A 21,182-nucleotide genomic window follows, 5' to 3' on the forward strand; every position below is an offset into this window, starting at 1 on the left:
ATCTAAAGAGCTTAAGAAGGAGTCGCCTAAGCTAGAATTGAAACCTTTGCCATCTACACTCAAGTATGTTTTCTTGGGAGATTTGGGAACCTACCCAGTAGTCATTGCATCAGATTTGACTGAGGAGCAGGAATCCAAGTTAGTAGCACTTTTAAAGGAACACAAGTCAGTTATAGGTTGGACAATTGTTGATATCAAGGGGATCAGCCCTATGATAGTTCAACATAGGAACATTCCTTCAAGTGCAACCATATGTGCTCGACACAATAATTCATCTTCAGCAGAGATGAATTCCAAATTACGTCTTGGACGAGAATGGCACTCCATATTTTGTGAATTGGCGAGAGAAAGATTGGTGATCCATTTAATGAAATAAGAAAGATGGGTGAATTGGTGAAAAATAAGTGAGGTAATGAAACAATATAAATAGACCACAAGGCCAACAGACCTAAATATATCCGTTCAAGCCCAACGGTACAAAAGCCTAATAGTATAAAATCGAGCCATTTTAATTTTTAATTAAAAAAAAATACTGGACGGCAAAACTTGTCTATCCCACTCTTGGACAGGACAACTTGTCCCGTGCCTGTACGGCTCATTTCTATTTTTCTCACGAATTTGGTTTGGAATTTGACAATTTTTAGAATACAAATCGTGTTTTGGCAGTGCATTGGGAGTCAAAATTGCCAAAATCATTTCCATCTGTCACATTAGAAATGGGATTTTGCAATGCGTTGATGATACTCTTAGGTTTCGGTAGGACTTATTTGATTTACACCCGAACCCGAGATAGACCCTAAATTGTCGGTTTGGGTAATCCGAAATCGATAAAAACCTGAATTTTCAGGTTGTGGGTAATCCGACCCGACCCAAATGAACACCACTACTTGCAAGGGTGCCACTCCTGCTGGTGGTGGTCATATCGGCCATAATCTCGGCATACATGCCTTTGACGGCGGATTGGAGTAGGAGAACGTAGGTGAGAGGGAGGTTCATACCTACTGGAAGGAGCATACTGGCAGCGACAATCCGAATTTCGAGACCTCCAAAGGTTTGAATCGGCGTGATACTTCGATTCAAAAGTAATTTGACGGTTTGGTGGCTTTTGTATCTCTCTTCTACCATTTCTAAAATACTCTTACAAAGAAAATTAGAGGGAAAAAAAATCGCAAAAATATTTTAGCTCTGATATCAATTGGAAGGACAAATTTTTGTACTGAAATGAAAACATAGTTTCGGTATATTTATTGACTTTAAGAAAAAAGAAGTTTGCTAATTGACTGCATTATGCAAATACAATACAACTTTTGGCCATAAGATTAGGGTGTGTTTGTTAACTGGCAAATGGGGGTGGCTAATTGTATTTTCCCACTAGAAGCACAATTTGTCAGTGTTTGGATGTATTTAAAGGCACTGGCAAATACTATTTAGAATTAGCCGGCAAATCAAATTTTCCCACTAGAAGTGGGAAAATAGAAAACACCTCCCCCCAAAGTTGGATTAGCCACCCGGTATTTTTCCACTAGGGTAGAGAAAATATAAACACCTTCTTCCTCTCGATCTCTTTCTCGATCTCTTTCTGTGGCCTCTCTCGCTCGATCAACTCGCTCTCTTCTCAGGTATTCTCTCGCTCTCATCTTTCATCTCTCATCTTTCTTTCTCTCTCAAACTCTCGGTCTCTCTTTCTCTCAATCTGGTAGCTATTAGCCTATTTCTTGAAGAACCATTTTACATGGTTAATTGTCATGCCCCTTGCTTAACAATTAATTTCATACAAGTAAAGTAATTTAATTTTAATGGATTTGTTCTCTGCCACTATTGCTAATTTGTTATTGTTGGTTCTTGCTGGCAATAAAAAGTTTTCTCAGACAAGAATAAATTGCTACTACTGAATAATTGACGCAGGGAGGGAGAGAAGGGATGGCCACTTGTTACTTCTTGGCCCCGTTACTGAATATTGTCACTCCTGATCGACACTGTCCAGCAAAGCTGTTGCAGTTTCAGACCAATGGCTTCTGTAATTCCTCGAACCACCGTTTCCTTAAAGTGCGTCCACACTTGAGGAGCTCTACCGTCCCCCCTGGTAGGATTTTCCGCTACCAAGATGAGACTGAAAATAAACCTCGTAGTGAAGCCGCTGGAATACAGCTCTATGGTGAGATTGAGAAATTAATGACAGAAACTGCAAAGAGGTCCCAAGATGGTTGGGGTGTTTCAGGAGACTGGCGTGAAGTTGAGGGAGCTTGGGTGCTAAGACCAAGAAATTCAAGACCAACATCCGTTGTCCATTTCATTGGTGGTATCTTTGTTGGGGCTGCCCCCAACTAACCTACCGTTTGTTTCTTGAGCGACTTTCAGAAAAAGGTGTTCTGGTGATTGCAACACCATATGCTAGTGGCTTTGATCACTTTCGCATTGCAGATGAAGCACAGTTCAAATTCGACAGATGTGTCCGATCTTTACAAGACATAAGTGATCTTCCTACTTTTGGGATCGGTCATTCTTTGGGATCTGTGGTACACCTTTTAATTGGGGCTAGATATGCTATTTAACGAAGTGGAAATGTGTTGATGTCATTCAACAATAAGGAAGCAAGCTCAGCTGTTCCATTATTCTCTCCTGTTATTGTGCCTATGGCCCAAAGCTTTGGTCCAGTTATCTCCCAGCTCATATCATCTCCCACAGTCTGTTTCAGTGCCGAAATGGCAATGAAGCAATTCGAGACCCTTAGCCCTCCAATTATGAAACAAGTTCTCCCTCTGGTTGAGCAGCTTCCTCCCTTGTACATGGACTTAGCTGAAGGCAGAGAAGATTTCATCCCAAAACCTGAAGAAACACGGTGACTAGTAAAATCCTATTACGGTTGTAAAGGTGGGTTTTGGTTTTTGTAAAGGTGGGTTTTGGTTTTCCTTGATGATTGCGTGGGATGAGGGAAGAGAGTCGAGATCTTTTGGAGAGACCGAGTTCGCTTGTGAGCAAGCTGCCTACGTATCCTCTTTTGGTTTTCCTTTTCTATGGGAGAGAGGAATCAGGTCCGACGTAGTTCAAACATGTGGTATTTATAGGCTTAAAGAAATGTCAATCCGGAAGACACGTGTGTCTCTTGTACACATGTAAGGTGGAGATCGTGAATGAGTGTTGGGCTAGTTATATTATAAGTCGTGTGCTGATTGGGAGTTGGCGCGGTCGCCCTTATTTCCCGGAAGTGAGAAGGATAAATAAGATTTTGGTAATGATTACCCCTGGTAGTGACCTTATTCGCGGCGTTCTGTCTTTGGCCATGTGTTCGTACCGAGCCATCTTTGTTTATACCACCTATCTGAAAGGAGCTACTCACTGATCGGTCTTGGAGGTCGATGTCCCGAGTTCGCTTAAGCTGCGCACATGCGTGTTCACAAGGGAACTGCTCACAGGTCGGTCTTGGAGATCGATGTCGAAGTTAAGCCGCACATCGCGTGTTCACAAGGGAACTGCTCACAGGTCGGTCTTGGAGGTCGCCTTATGTTCGCGTGTATGATAACCTTATGAGGATATCACTCTCCTACAACGGTGTTGCCAAGAATCTTCTGGTAAAGTTTAAAGACGATACCATTGATGAAATTCCAATATTAGCGCAGTTGCTAAACTCAGAATCTGCCATTAGTTCACTGCTGGACATGTTAGTTCGTTCTTTACCCGGAGACCATGGAAGTCCGTTGCAACAGGTTATCCCAGATGTTCCACCAGGAATGGCTGATGCAGTGAACCGTGGAAGCGAGCTTTTGGCAAATCTGACAGTGGGAACTCCGTGGGAGACAGTAGCCAGAGAAGTGAACAGCACGTTAGGCGTGGACATCAAGTCCCAGATCTCAAAGGATGTTGACTTGCTTGTGGATGTGATTGCTTCATGGATGACATCCACCATGGGATCAATGCTTCTAAAGCCATGACATGGCAGATATTGTGAATAATAGAGAGAAAAAGTGAGTTGCTCTGCTGGGAGAGGGTTACAAATTTGGGAAGATTATATCTCCAAAAAATTGAAATATCATTTGCCATTGGAGAAAAACCATGTAAACAAACACAGGCAAAATTTACAAATCTTATATTTTCCCACTATAAATTTTTGCAAACAAACACTGGCAAATTGAAATTTTCCCACTATTAGTGGCAAAACACTGGCAAATCTTAGTGATTTGTGATGCGTTAGTTGTTACCACGAAGTGATTCCTGTTGAAGAGAGCTAGACTGGTAATCTGATTCTATACTTTTTGGAGCCCGCAGTTGCGCAACGCAATAAATGATTTATGTTAGCCGAAATATAAGGCCTTAGGTAGGTGACGGGCCAGTCACAACTCAAATTAGTTTACACAATCACACACAAATTTGTACTAGACTAGAATACTAGATCGAATCATGCTCCATCACTACATCATACTGGGAAATCTGAGCTTTTGCCAATTGCCCAATAGAGATTCTGGTAGAGGTTGGGCTGCGGATGGTTAAGGTTAGGATATATCTGCTGATCAAACTCATCTGGTGTGGCCAATTTACTCCTACGGTCTGAACTTGTTTACTCGGGCAGCTATCGGCTACAAATTTTGTACAGGTCAATGCCAATTCAATAGCTGCAGCATTGGTTGCATCCTTTCTTGAAAATCGCCGTCAGCTTCATTTTTTGTCTAGGGTCCATACTTCAAAGGATTCTTTCAGACTTGGTACATGGTCAGATTGTGGATGGCCCTTAAAGGCAAGTTGTTCAGCTCAATCCGTTGTACAAGTAGTTCTTTTCTTTATCACTTTTTGGATGGGAGTACTTGGTCTTTTTAACTGAAAACATGTATCTGTTGTTGACTAAAAACAATTACAAGTTAAATTCGATAGAGGAATAGAGGATGCTAGAGCTTGCCATTGAGAGATATTGCTTCTCTATGAGGATCACACAACATTATCGTCCACCGTAGACTCTCTTGTAATTAACAAAAAAAACTACTGATCATACAAAAGCATATGGATACCGTATATGATCCCAACATAATAAAGAGTATATGCTAAACAAATCCATTATTTTGTGCAGATGCTACGTATATAAACATCCAGAAGCAACTACTCCATTAGTGTTTCTTGGTGCTTTATTTGCTGTAAAGTTAATGGAGAAATCTAGGAACTTTGCGCATAAATGCTTAATCACATGCGTGGTGGGGCTCCCATTAATAGGTTTTGATACTCTTATAAATGTACTTTTCTTTCTTTTCATGAGAATCCAGTATACCATTATATATTAGTGGAAGGCATCTAATACGTGCTCAACCCTAAACATCCTTGTCATGTATTGGTGTTTTAAGATACTCTGTCATTATTTAATGCCTTATATCCTTCATCTTCATAAGAAAAAATATTGGTTTATAACTCATACTATATCGATACTTGGTATTAGTTTGTGCAAATGACGTGTTCAATGTATTATAAGCAATTTAATACAAGTAGACGACTAACCTCGTGATGATCAAAAACATATTATAAGTGTTAAAATGCCGTTAGTTAATCTTGGGCCGTGGAAACTTGTTCGAGGAACGATTATTATAAGAGTGGATTATCACAAACGTAGTATAATCAATACACTTTAAATGGTTTTGCATTTCTCTCTATGGATGTTGATATACTAAAATATGTATGTAATTGCAAGTGTAGAAAGAATGCAAACTTTGCAGATATTCAAAGCCGAAAGTGAAATTGACCTATATCGTGTAACATGAAATGGCACTTTCAGAAGCATAATGACACATAGAGCCATAGAGGTATGAAATTATGAATAAGGTTGCTTCTGTACCATAGCAACCAGTAAGAAGTTAACAACAAAGGACAAGTCCAACCTTGAAATGCACGAAACACTTTGGAGAGTCCATGCTATCACCTAATGTACCTCTTCATCTGAAATGCATATCAAGTATCAACATACCTGTACGCTCAATGTCCCCATACTATACCACTCTTCTACTAAACCTTCTTCCATGTGACTATTTGGGTAAGCACCTCATCGTCCAAGCTATGCACATGAAAATAAGTACGAAAGTTTATCAACGTAACTAGCAGGAGGTTGGAGTCTAAAGAACATGACAGTAACGGGCTTGGGAATGCAAGACCAGAGACCAAAAAAATACAGCGGCTATGAGATTATAAGAACAAGATGACAATGCGTCGGCTCTCATATGAAGGATTGTTTTACTTCTCCTTTACAGATTCAATATAGGCTTTATCAACAAATACGTTTTCTAGGACAAAAATATTATATACCCTTTGCACATGCAACAGTTTTAGTTTTCCTTCATTACCAATTATCTTGATACTTTGAAACCAAGGATACGGTTTTGAAACAATAGATAGGAAGTTGTGTAACCAATGACTTGTCACCAATCCCCTTGAAAAACCATGGTGTTCTTTTAAAGTTTGCCGTGACCACATTACAAGTTAAAAGTAACTCCAGTGCAATTCAATTCGAAACTACATTCAACTAGCCGAACAACAAAACAATCTATCGCACCCCCACCAACCAGTTCACATAATCAAAGCCCTTAAATCCAATATATTAAAATCAAACAAGGGGGAGGGGCGAAATCCTGTTAGTGATAAGAAGTGATGTAACCTGTCCATATATGGTCAAGTATAAGCCATTAATAGAGAAAGGCAGGAAATTGCTACTGACGACTGTCAACCCATGGTCCAGACCATTGGATGGCCCTCAAACCGGATCTCAAAAGACATTTTAGCCTGGCAACAGTGCCAATCAATAAATTTTCAAATAAAACAACCAAGCCGCAACAAATTAACTAATTAACTAATTAAGACAGTTTTTGATATAAACATAGCTTAAGAACAGGACAAAACGTAAATCATTGCACAGAAACAAGATAAGATTTAGAGATAAGGCCACCATGATGTACAGAACCACAGAGAGATGACAAAGTAGTCTATTAAAACGTCTTGCAACACTATTTCTAACTACCCAATTCTGAAGAGTCCAAAGTTTTTATCTTCAGTTTATGGCCATAAATCACAAAGATGAAACAAAAAACACAGACAGGATCCTCAAATCTCTACTTGAGAGGAGGTGGCCATACTATGAGACCACAAACTAAAGTCAGAGAAGCTATTTGCGAGATTTGTTTGCTTTTTATTTTTCTTAAATAAAAATATAAAACGATAAAATGAGACTTCTACAAGTAACAAAAAAAAACATTAGTAGCATGAAGTTTCCACTAATCTGTCCCTTGAGGCAATAAATACAAAAGAGAGAGAACAAGGAGAAAAAGGAAAACAGAGAACGACATGGCAACACAAAAAGCAAATGTCAATTAGCCATGAACGTATGTGAAGAAAAAACACTGAAACCCAAAAAGGTCATGTCACGTCTCCTTAATCGATTGACCTAACCCAAACAAAGGACTCTAACAGACTACTCCTCAGTTCCATCAGGAAAAACCGGAAAGCTATCGTTAGAAAAGAACCACAACCAAGATAAACAGAGTCATGTATTACTCGGCAAAAAAAAGTGAGAAATTACCAAAATAAAAAACAATACTCCCACCTCAACACAAAACTCAAGAGCACGACTTATTCTTAGTTATTTTAAATTCACAGCATTAGAGCTGCTTAATTTTCATATTATTGGCAATAATCTCCTAAAAGGTCATTCCATCTATGATCCAAGGTTCCACACCACACTGAAAGGCGTAATGCCATCTCGTCTTTACAAATGAATAGCAAAAGAACTCCAAAGCAAATAGATTATAGACACAGATAGGCAACACAAACTCCACTACTTACGTGGGACAAATAAATCCTAACAGAGATCCAACATTCCAATGAAGCAACCACTTGGGAAATAAACTGAAAGAAAATCATAATAACAATAAGCAAGACAGGAAACTTACCTCTCATAATATTGTCAACTGTAAGACTTTAAAAGAGATATGTGCAATAAGCATACAGATGCACCTGAAACGGGTGGCCCGTGGACCATGAACAAAAGATGAACTAACAACAAGAGGAATAATTTACCAAAAGGTCGGCCGAATAACAATAAAAATATTTACAGGTACAAAACAAATAGTAATAACAATAATAAATTGAAAAATTAAAATAATTCATAACTTAGAACACCAACAGATAAATCTAGATGTGCACAGATATAAGAAACACAGGTGGAGCATAATGCATTTAAAGACATTAACCAGTGTGTCCACAGGCACTGAATTCCTAGTTTATTACTTCATTTTTACAATAATGGCTTACAAAGAGATCAAACTGAATGGTATAACTTGTGTAAAGATGGTAAAATTCATGAGCGTTACAACCAAAAACCAGTTTCAAAACTGCCTTCACCTACTGACGACAGACCTCTACTGAAATATTTGATGGCAAAGGCTAAAAACCTAATGGAAGGAAGCATCGATCAAAATGATATAGGTAGTGCCACACCACCATGCCTTTGTTGGCCTCAAGAACTTGTAACATAATAAATTTGACAAAAAACCATGAATGCTATGTTCAGGTCTCAGGCTAAAGCTATTTAATGTGTTCCAAGTTCCAACCATGCACTATCTTTCAATCTAAACAAGAGGTCATTCATTTTATGAATAAAGAACTAGAAGAGGAGTAAAAGAACCATAATTATTTTTATTTTTTTCCTAATTCGAATTCCAAGGATGTTGCCAAACACATAACAACTATATGGCATAACGGACCTAAATGTTTTCAACCCCTAAAACCACACACCCAAGATAAAGGGAAGTACATGGCAAGACAGCGCCTCAACAAAGTGGAAAGCAAGAACAGCAGCAAACATGCCAAAGCCAAAGTAGATATTTCGCCTGTACATGGTTGCCACACGAATGCTAGGAGCCTCGGACTAATAAACAACGAACAGCTCTGTTTTGCGTGACTAATACACTTTAAGAGAGCTTTAATCAAACTTATCGTAGACAATGTTCTTATGGAACACTAGGATAGACATAGGTTATAAGATAAACAAGTAGCCCCTACAGTCTTCACTCTTCAAAATTTCTTTGTGAGGTGGTGCAATTACCAGCTTGTAAAGATTGTTAGGTTGACTACACATAAAAACCCACAGTTTTCAACCTAAAGCTGTAAAAATTGACAGCCTCTGAAGTCTCAAAATTTCTTGCAAAGCTGCAATATCAATGACAGTGTTAAGAAAAACAAAGACAAGTACTACACATCTATTTCACCAGAAGTGAAGGCAAACAGCAAAACGAATAGTAACTTAGTAAGGAACTCAGCAAACACTCCAAACGTGACCCAGAAATGCGAAAAACCGTACTATAATGAGTATGCATGTCACAAGACATGAGCTATTTTAAACACATTTAAGCATAGATGGCCATTGTAAGGATCCTAACACCAGTAACACTATCCATGTGATATTAAGAAGCTATTGATAAAAAAATATGTGATGCTAAGAAGCTTTTAGCATTACACAAGAACTAAAAATACATCGACGCTTCAAATTATTGAATATCCCTGCTGCTACATCATGACATTCTTTCAGGGGTCTCAAAAGTGCGAGTTAAGGTGGGAAAAAGTAAAATCAATGGGAGAAATTGAAAAAAAAAGAAAGATGAAATTCAAAGGAAAACCCAAGACCTCCTAAGGAAATCATTCTATTGAATTGTGATTATAATCTGATATTTCCAAAAGTTTTAGGCAGAGAGTACCCATTAGCCAGAGAACATGCCCTTGAACCATTGAGCACACCAATGTTGTATATTCCATCCAGTGTGAAGAATAAATACATAGTGTCCACAAGATCTGACATGTCAGCACCCCATCACGGCACAATTATAGACAAAGCTCGCTGAAGGTTTTCTGGCAAGCTCAATCCACTGAGGCTGTCCTTCTTTAGGAATCCATGAATTAAGCTCAATGATCCCTCCACCCAACATCCGAGGTCCACCAATAACAATAAGCTGCTCCCCACAAGCTCTAAATGCAAGTCCCCAACCATTCATTGACGATGCACGCTCAGGCAATTTACCCACAGTGTCCCATGATATTCTGTCCTTGTTATATTTCATCAGCTCCCTCTCTGCATAATCAGCTGCATACAATTCATTATTTACAACAGCGACAAGAGGGGGTGCCTCAGCTGGTCCAGTACGCCGAGGGCACATGTTAGGTATTTCACGCCAAGTCTTTGTCTCTAAATTATACTCCTCCCCACAGCTGAGCAGTTCTGTATTGCTTCCACCAATGACATAAAACTTCCCATCCATGAAAACTCCTGAGCACATCTTTCTTGGCTTTTGCATGCTTGGCAAAGTCACCCAAGTTCCAGTCTCGGAGTTATATAGCTCAGCCGAACTCAACACTCTTCCCTGAGAATCACAACCCCCAGCAAGAATTGCAATCTCTCCAAGGCTTGCAGACCCAAACAAGCACCTTGGAGCATTCATTTCCATGCCCGAAGACCACGAGTTTGTCAAAATACTATATTTCCATATCACATGGGAGGTTATCTCTTTTCCAAATACAAGAAGTTCAGTGCCCACAGCCACTGACTCCTTATCAGAGCACCTGAAGCATTCATTTGAGGGCATTCTAGGTAAATGCATCCACCGTCGGGAGATGGGATCAAAGGCATCCCATTCAAGAACATCACACGAGAAATAGACCCAGTGTTCAATTACTCCCATTTGCCGCCTCAGCCTATAGAGTTCCCCACTCCGAATTAGATTCCTAAAGCTGCTATTCAAAGAAGCGATTTTGTTGTAGTCCGACCTCGAGCAACGGAGCAGGCAGTTAATTGAGATGTCTCGGCCAAGACTCTGGATGAGGGAACTGGTATCTGCTTGATTCCCATCGTTACCTTGCTGACCGGAATGATCAGCAGGAGAGAGGGAGAGATGGTACAGTGTATTGGTCATTTCATCCCTCGCCTGCATGTCCAGTAGCCTGCATGACTTTCTCTTTCCAAATAGGGATTCATTCCCTTCTTTGTCTAAAGGACGTTTAACTTTTAAATTAACCTGAACAAAATCATGATATGGCTGATCAGATTGATCGGAAGAAGACAAACGAAGATCATGCAGCGAAAGGGTCATTTGCTCTTTTCCATTCATGTCTAGTCGCTTGGATTGCATTCTCTTTCTAGGTAGACATCTTGCCCTTTCATCTTTCACAGGATGCTTCCCATTTGCATTCCCCCGAATACAATCAATCTGGTCTGCTGCAGACAATTGCAGATCACACATAGTAAGAGCCAATTCCTCCTTCTCATGCACAACCTCGCCATCTTCTCTCGGCTTCTTACCATTCACAACAAAGTGCTGATCAGGTAGGTTGGACAGAGACAACTTGAGATCATGAAACTTGGGAGTAACATTCTCAATCTCCTGCACGACCGGAAGCTTAGAAGACTTCCAGTCCGCATATGATTCTTTCTCTTCAACTTTAACTCTAAGCTTAAATTTTGCATCTGCTTGATCCCAATCACAACCAAACTTATCAGACTGGTCATCCGGAGATGGGAACAGATTGTGCAAGGTAGGCATAATTCCATCTGGCTCATACCTTCCCAATCTCTTTGGCGACTTTCTCTTCCCAAACACCTCTTCTTCCCCATCATCATCATCTAAACGACGCTTACCATGAGAAACCTCCATGAAATGATAAGTCATGTAAACCCACTTAGTATCCTGCTCGCAAGAGGTCCGTAACGCCCTCGAAACCAAACAAGACCGCTCTTCCAACATATCGTCCGGAACTTGATCAAGTCACTAATCCAACCAAGCCAAGGCCTCCTTTCTTCCTCAACAAAACAAAATTCCACAAAAAACTATCATCAGAAAAAGTATTTACAATGCTTCAATTAATCAAATTAAAACAAAAAAAAAATATATATATATATATATCCACATGCAATAGAGATCATCATAAGTCACTGATCTATACACACATATGCAATCAACAAACATGCAGTAAAAAATGATTCTTTACACTTTAAACAACAAATTCATCAATACTAACAGATTCCCAAATCCCAAAACACCTCAAAAACAACAAAAATCAGATCTCTTGAGTCCAACCAAAATTATATATATATTCTTCAAAAAAAATAAATCCCCAGATTCAGATACAATGAAATAAACAATATAGAGAAGATCTGATTGAACTTACGGATTAAAATGTTACAAGTAAAGAGAGAAGAAGAAGAAAAAGAAGAGGAGGAGGGGATTAATTGGAATTTAAAATGCTTTGGTCTCCTTTTTTTTTTTCTCTCTCTCTCTCTCTTTCTTCTTCTTCTTGTTCAATTGTTCTTCTTCATCTTCATCTTCTTATTCTTATTCTGTTACTCTTTCTTTCTTTCTTTCCTTCTTCTTCTTCTTCTCTGCTTGTTTAGTCCAGTTGTTCTTAATAGAACAAAAAAAAAAATTAGGAAGGACTTCGTTTTTGGGCTTTTGAGTTAAGGCCCTTTTTAATTTTGACTGTTTGTGTTTACTTACATTAATTTTCTTCCCCTCATTTTTTGGGTAATTTAATTGTCTACTTCACTTTTGTTGACCAAAATTGTTGAATGGTCTGATTAGTTATAGATAAGTGTTATTAATTAGCTACTAATAATACCTTTTGAGAAGGCTAAAAACGAAGACAATTGATGGTGTAATGGTGTATAGGGATGTGCGACAAAATGATATTATTAGAGTTATATATACAAGATGTAGGATAAAAATGACAGTATTTTACACATTTATTACACATTTATTATTAGTTGAATAAGTAAGTAGTCATTTATTTGATGTAAAATGTTCAAAAGTACTGTGTTTTGGCAATGGAAACTGACGTTTAGGAGACAGTATATTGTGTTTTGTTTTCCTAAATAAATAAGCTTTGGTGCTTGATTTAATCAACAAGAGTTTTTATCATTTAGCACAAACCCGATACAATAAGAACATTTTGGACAATAAACCGTGTTTGTTCTCTTTTAGCCCTAAATTGAACAGGTCAAGTCGTGAGGATATTATGCAGAAGCAGTAGTTGGATGAGACATGGATCCAAGGAATTAGGCACAGAGCCATAGAGGTACATCTAAATTTGGAAGCTTTATAGGCAATTTAGCCTTCAGACTGGCAATCTTATTCAGTTGTCTAATTTTGTGTTCCACTTACCACTTTTACCAGCATTTTTTGTCCAATTTTCAGAAGTGTCCCAGCCTAATTTCAACAAAACGAGACTTATCAGCACATTGTTTTTCATAATTGCCCATTGAATTGTCAAAGCAATAATAATGAGAGTGCGGTTTCACATCAAAGATCCAATTTTATGTGTACTTGGATATTGGACGTGTCACCACTCACCAATAGTGCTTAAGTGTGCTATGCTAACAAAAAAAAAAAGCTAAGATCCAACATATTCCCAACAATAACATTTGTATGCTGTCTTTATAGTAGTTTTGAATTAGAAGCTTAGAACACACTAGTTCCATTATGAGCAATCACTCAAAGAAGTGCAATTTTCATGTATTCTAATTTACTTATCATACATGTGCTGGTAGGACCAAAGAATTGTGTCATGGTGTCTTAAAAAGCTGGAAAGGAATAGACCACCCAACTCCCTAATTATAAAAGATCCAAATCTTTGGATCAACCAGCAACTCCAATGAGTTAACCCAAGTCTCAGGGAATTTGTTTCAGTCTTTCTACAAAATTTTCTCATCAGAAGTTCAGAACCACAAAACCGGTTTAAGAACTTGGAATTGTTAGCTGCAAATCAGATATTTACTCTCTATTCGAATAATTATTTTACAGTTTGTCAAATTTCGAGCTGGACTTTAGTTTTTAATCTACATTTTGCAGCAGGTATAACAAGTGGAAATCTTGCATTTTTGTACCAAACAGTGGTCATATAATATCATTTAGAAGTCAATGTGAAGTATTTACGAGGCAGTTATAAAATGTAATTCTCGCAGACAAGACAATTCAACGTACGTGTAATTTCGTAATCAGTAGAGAAATGTTGTCTACAAGAATCATTCATTTCCACTAAACCACTTAATCACATTTAGCACGTCTATCACATTTAACGCGCCTAAATTTGACTTGACCAATCAATTGTCAAACATGAGAAAGAGTTTGAAGTTTTGAACACCAAATGAACGGCAGCCTTAAATCACAATCAACTACGCACCGTGATAGCACATACAGTTGCACGACTCAGGTTCAATTCAATTTTTGTGTTCCTTGTGCATCTACGAACACTGCCAATGGTACACAATTGGTTGTGGCCTTAATTACTGCCTTCATAAATTTCTTAAGTGTTAGTCAAACTTTTAAGGAGGCAACTGAATTAGCTGTACAGTTTGTTAATTTTAGGTAGTTCAATAAAAGTTTTTATATTTGTATTAACCCCTTATATATAGTAATTTTCCACTTTTATATAAAAACAAAAAAGGGCCCACGAGTGGGTAAAGTTGCCGTTCCGCGTGTAAGAAGGCATCGAAACGGTTTAAGAGCCCGTTTTCTTAAAACATTTCAGACACGTGTTGACTACAAAACGGCTTTTTAATGTGATTGAAAAGTCCCCCCCCCTTCTCTCGCTCTCTTTTTCTCAAGTCAATTTCTCTAAAAAACAAAAAGTCATAATTAAACTGGTATTTTATCTTGCCTTATCTTAGCTTGCAGGGGTAATGATTACGTGGTACTGCGTTCTATTAGAGTTGGTTGACAGATCGATTTGATCGGTGATGGTTAAATGTTACAGTCCAATCATAGTTGACTATAACTATTTGGTAATTTAACACATTATTCAATGCAGTTGAAAATTTTTATTTGATAAAGAAGATTGATTGACCATTTCTATGTTGTAATAAAACTGATAAAACAGGACAGGCTATCTTATCCACTGCTCAAAGTTAAGTTTGTTTTTTTTTTTTTTTCGAAATGTTAAATTTTCAAAACCGAATTTTTTTAAAACCATCCTTCAAATTTTCAAAAAAAATATTTCTATGCAAACTAGGGGTGGGAATTTGGGATGTTGGATTCCGTCTCGGTGTAAAGCCCCATGCTGAGTTTTTTTAAAAGAAAATGGGTTTTTTTTTAGGGACGGGATGTTAAAACATTATAACCAAGCCCTCTAATGATTTTTACACATTTTTTTTCAATTTTTTAAATTTATGACCGGGATGTTTCATTTCCTTTTTAATAAAAAATAAACTTTATTTTTTCGATTCAAGTCAAAGCCCGTAACTTATTATTCCAACATTTCCGACTTATTCTTTATAAATTATATTTTTATTCACATCCAAGTCGAGTCTAAAATAAAGGTTTCCTTTTTTTAGAAAATCTCGGACTTTTTAGCATGTAGAAACCAAAACACCCTTTGTCGGAAAAATGACATTTGTTCTCAAACCTTTCTGAAAATTTTATTTTGAATTGATGACTTTTAAATTAGAAGAAAGGTAATATTATATTTGTTTGAATCTATTATAGAAATAAAATGATATTACAAATATCACCTAACCAAAACTATTATGCTTCTTCCTTTAAAAAATAATATAATTAATGATTGATTGTTAATTTTAATTTTGTAGGTAAAGTCTGATAAAAGAACAAATTAGCTATCTTATCCATTAGATTGTCAAATTATTTAAGTTTGGACTTTTGAGTTTTAGATTTTTTTTTTTTTATAAAATTTTAAAATTTTCAAAACCGAATTTTTTTAAAACCATCCTTCAAATTTTCAAAAAAAATATTTCTATACAAACCCTAATGCAAAATCCAAGCAGGCATTCCAAATTCAAGAAATTGGTCTCCAAGCCCCATTTTCAAGTGAAAATAACTCACAACTAGTGTTTTTTTTTTAATCACCCTAAAAACCAATTTTCGGGTGAAAATAACCCATAAAAACAAATAGTCCGAATGTGAAATAAATATTATTTGATTTTACCATTTTCTATCATTTTGCTATGGACAATGAGTATTCATACCTTATGTTGATATATAAATAACGATTGTTCATACCCAAATAGATGAAAATATCTCATACAATATATTAATGTATGAACAATGATTGTTCATAGCTTATATTAAGATATAAATAATAATTGTTCATACTCCAATAGGTGTTCTTACTAATCATACATTATGTTGTGGTATGAACAGTGATTGTTCATACCCCAAATAGGTATGAACAATTATTGTTCATATGAACTCTAAAAGCACGGACGCGCCTCCTAATAGGCTGTGTCTGCGTAGGACGCGATCAAGTCAACTAAACCAGATCGCTGGTCAAGACACAGTCAGGACGTGGTCAACATAGTCAAGACGCGGATTTTGACCTTAAAAAATAAAAAATAAATCAAAATAATATTAAAAAACTCAATTTTTTCATTTTTTTTGTTTTGTTAAGACTTATGACATGTTTTTAAAGTTTGATTAGAAAATATTAAACTTAATTTTGTGGCTATTTATCTTTGATAGTTTTGAATTTATAAATGTTGATACATTTAATTTTGTTTTTAATGTTTAATTTATATAAAATAAAATAATAAATATTAATTAATTTCCGCATCCGCGTCCTACTTTTTTTAGATATAACCGAGTCGCCGTATCAATGTTCGCATTCGCGTCAGTGTGTCGCGTCCGCGTCCATGCAACATAGCATATGAACAATAAGTGTCCGTACCTCATGTTAAGATATGAATAATTCTCTAATATGTGTTCTTACTGATCATACATTATGTCGAGGTATGAACAGTTATTGTTCATACTCCAAATAGGTATGAACAATTATTATTCATGCTATATATATCGGGTCATTTTAGTTGGATCGGGCTATTTATTATTTCGCATTAGGGGGTATAATTGATTTTTCATCTTTCCGAACCGTTTTTAATTTTGCGTCAATATTATAATTGACCTTTTATTTATCCAGTCTTTCTAAGCGATTAAAAAAAAAAGGCTTTGAGAATTAATTTTTTCCCTTGTCTGTCCTGAAAAGTCACTCCCTTTTCCAAATTTCCGCCAGGAAATCTTAGTCTTATAGTTAATTAGAAATTGAGGAATCTTATTGTTAATTAGAAATTGATCTGTCTACGACACAGCCAGCTATATTTTGTAAATCTAGTATGTAGGTCTAGAATTTCAAATTGTACGTACCTATTTCTACAGTTAGGACACTGGTGAGAAAGAATATAGTATGTTCATTAATAGTCACTAAAAAAAAAAGGAATATTTGTTGGATTAAGCCCAATAATTATGATGACCAACTCACCAACATACCACTACTGTTTTATCCCACCTGTTGCTACAGTCTTACAGAGTCCATGAGTGGTAAAGCCAACTGTAACTGGCTTTCAGGTTTTTGCCTTGTTTTCAAGTTTAGCCAAGACATATTTGGCTGCTTTGTAGTGGACTTGTAGTTGAAACTTCAGATACTCAGGAAAATTTGATAATGAAAAGAATTTGCTTTCTCGAACAGAACTTAAAATATTTCTATAGGATTATAGGATAATTTAAAACTATAGGACTATAGGAATAATTGAAATTAAATAAAATCTTATAGTTTTTGGCTTGTTGGTAAGTTTCTGAAGTTTGGCAATGGTAACTACTGGCCTAAGAAAAGGAGTGTATAGGGTTAGGAATGGTACAGGATCAACCCAAATCCGACCCATATCCGAATTCATTTTTATCCTAATAGACCATATCCGAATCTAAATTATCCGACCCAAATATCCGAAAACCCGAACTATTTTAATAAGATTCATATTTTGATACCTAAAAATAATTTATATATGAAAATTATTAAAATAATATATTTTTTTGTGTATTTTTAGTGGATATGGATATCTGAAATCCGACCCGAATCCGGATGGATCGAATATGGTAATGAGTTTTGAGTAAGAATCCGACCCAAACCTACACCATTTTCTGCCCTAGGAGTGTATGATTGAAAACCAATTTCCCTATAGCAAATTGGTCCTACCTAGTCATTCGAAAATTGAAGTGTATCATGTGGTGAAGCTTTTCTTCAAAGAGAAGAATTAAATATAAGTTCTTCATGTTCCTAAAGAGTGTTCATAGAATCTTTTTTTTTGGTAACCAATGTTCATATAATCTCAAAATCATTATAGGGCACCTTTACATTAATTATTAAACAGTTTTGCATATTTCTCAACAGTGATTGGATCAAAGAGGGTTTAGTACTTTAGGGCCCTAAAGACTTTCCTGTCCATTCATAAATGTGGAAGAAAAGTTAGAGATCTCTACACTATATGATAGCCGAATTTTTAGGAGAAAATTTCTCAATAGAACTGTATATTTGTAATCTATCTATTTTATGATTTTAGAACCATTTCTCTTAATTATTCTAATCAGCTCCCTCTTTTTTAAACAATTTACCAAAAACTCTATCACTTTATTGAAATTATAATTAGTTTCATATTATTTAAAATAATTTAGAAAACCTCATTCACGTCACTCAAATTATATTCAACCCCTCATAATATTTTTATATTATTTTTTAGATTATAACTAGAATTCAAAAAATCATACTATCAGAGAGATGTTAGAGCGACAGATTTAAAGATTTGAAAAAACACCGATGCATAGCACGGTTCGCATACTCGTGATCTATTAAACTACAATGTTTTGGCTAATCCATAGTTTGTGATTTCTCGCAATTCTCCTAAATATTTCAGTTTTTGAAAAATTCAAAATTCGGGTTTAAAAGTCCAAAAATATAAAATTTCAAAATATAATCGAAATATAGTGGAATAAAAGGTGGTATTTCAGTTTTTGAATTTGTTGAAATTCTAGATATTCCGAAATCTTGAACAATGGGCTAATCTACCATTCAACCATTCAAACGCCCCCTTTAACCCAAACAGAGCGTTTGTGTGACATGTATCGAGCAGATTAATAATACCGAGTTACCAACACTTAATGAATAACTAGTTATATACAACTTAGTGCTTTTCAACAACTGAACATTTCGAAGAAACTAGTATCAGTTTCAACCTAGCTTCAACCTGAGGTGTAGCGTAGTACTGTTAATATATATATTCCAATAAAAGAAATTGTGATGACTGGTCATGTTATAAGTCTGTATGATACTTTGGAAAGCGTTTTGCCTCTTTAACATGGCAAAATTATGAACAAAGCTTAAGCACAAAACTGGTCACGGCATAGAACATTGCTTCTTTTAACATGGCAAAATGAACAAGCTTAAGCACATAACTGGTCACGGCATAAGATGAGATTTATCACATTTCAGAATAGCCAATAAGCCAATGTTTTTTTTAGACCAAATCATACCAGGTGATATAGTATGCACTTGGACTCTATCAGTCTCGACCAAACACTTTGATGGTCTACAAAACAATCCAATCCGCGATAGGGGATGGACTCACTCTAGGGCCTAGTCTACTTGCCTCATGGTGGCAAAGAGAATATGAAAAACTGAATGGCTGCACGACTTTGAATTGCGTGACTTTGACAGATGAAGTGATGTCAGGCTGGAGTCTTTTATCCACCCTTATTACTCCAAACCCTGTCCAAGGAACTTTAGGGGGTATATCAGATAGGTACTAGGTTGAAGTCAGGGTCCATATATAACTAGAGCCAGCCTAGCTACTGACCTACGTGAGGATTGTCTTTTCCGGGGGTGTTTGAAATTGGTGTCATGATACCTCACAGATGCAGAGTATGAGAGTTTACTTTTGTGTGAAGCGGACAGATTTTTACCCAAATTAATCCCAGCAAGGTGGAATTGGAATTCGTTATCTAGGGCCTGGGGGGACTGGTAACCAGCTTTCGTTTTACGGACCTACTGCTGATGGGCTGTGAAGACATTGGTTTCAGAATCACGGTGTATTGAGAACAGTTGCCTGGGAGAATTATTTAACCTGGGCTACCACGACAATATCCTCGTAGGAACGAGGGTTCCGAGACCATTGTGTGATTTAATAGTTCGAAAAAAAAAAAAAAAAAAAAAGATTGTGAGTTTGTTTTTTATTTTTGGACTTTTAGATCACACATCCAACAGTCTCGGATCTTGTCCCTATGAAGACATCCTCGAGTAGACGAACTCAAATTATTTTGCAATCACATAAGAGCATTCCCAATACATATGGATATGGTGGGAATGTGACAATATTCACTTCTTTATAGTTCAAATTTTTTGCCCAATGCAAAGATAAATATCAAAATGACTATTTTCCTAAATCAAAACAATAGTAAAACTTTCAACCGAGATAATGGCTGAGTTGTGATCTTCGGACGGAATGTTAGATTTCATTTTAAGAGAATACATGTTTTCAAAAAATTCATAAGAGTTGGACTGGACTTTGTTTCATTATCGAAAAAAAAAAGAGATTGGACTTTGCTACAGATATTTCAGTTTCTAATCTCAATATCAACACAGCAGATTTGGAAAATGGCTAGCTGATCACAAAAGAAAACCAAAAATGGCTCCCTTCATTGTATCTATATAACAATGAAGGGAGGAGTGGGATGACAAATTCCACCTCATAAAGTGATATTTGGTCGTGCCACCTCCTCACCATAGCCATTAGATTGTTTTCCTAAAGTGAGTTAATAAATTTTTTGGGGTGAACTTTTATAGGTTGTTGAGCTCTAAAACATGAGTAGAGAGGGAGGGGGCGTGGATGCACCAAAGACGCACGTATCTATGCTATACCGGTGGGAAGGGGGGCAATGTGCATCAGGAGCACTAAAAGCGTAAGTATCTGTGTCTTACCAGGGGCAAATCTGCGTTGGGAGAACCGAAAACGCGTGTATCTGTACCATACCGGGGGGCGCATGTGCGTTGGGAGCGCCAAAGGCTTTCGACACGTATATCTGTGTCGTATGTGGTGCGGATGCGCATCGGGGGCAACAAAAGCACGCGTATCTATGTCGTATAGAAGGCGAATGTGCATCGGGAGCGTTGAAGACGCGCATACCTATGTCGTACAGGAGGTGGATGTGCATCAAGGCAATTAAGGCACGCATATCTGTGCCATACAACACGGGAAAATACTAGCCTCACATACTCTTTAGTTTAACAACAGACTTAAACTTAAAAAACACTCTCAAACCATTTTTGAATTCTAAACCTCAAACAATTTAAACATATCTAATTTCAGTATGTCAGTCCAAGTTTTGCCCTCAATGGTAATTGATGAAGAT

General features: G+C 36.8%; 2 pseudogenes across 2 annotated transcripts; one reads left to right on the forward strand and one right to left on the reverse strand.

The window, feature by feature from the left end:
* The first annotated feature begins 1,584 nt into the window (after positions 1–1,584).
* On the forward strand, positions 1,585–10,545 carry LOC147480464 (uncharacterized; annotated as a pseudogene). Its single transcript, XR_015206530.1, has 2 exons — positions 1,585–1,619; positions 1,860–10,545. The product of XR_015206530.1 is annotated as an uncharacterized LOC147480464 (transcript).
* LOC147480465 (F-box/kelch-repeat protein At1g26930 pseudogene) lies at positions 9,418–12,438 on the reverse strand (annotated as a pseudogene). The gene is made up of 2 exons (XR_015206529.1): positions 12,175–12,438; positions 9,418–11,802 (listed from the first exon to the last, which is right to left on the reverse strand). The product of XR_015206529.1 is annotated as an F-box/kelch-repeat protein At1g26930 pseudogene (transcript).
* Between the last annotated feature and the right edge of the window lie 8,744 nt (positions 12,439–21,182).

Source organism: Coptis chinensis, chromosome 8, assembly GCF_015680905.1.
Source record: "Coptis chinensis isolate HL-2020 chromosome 8, ASM1568090v1, whole genome shotgun sequence".
NCBI lineage: Eukaryota > Viridiplantae > Streptophyta > Magnoliopsida > Ranunculales > Ranunculaceae > Coptis > Coptis chinensis.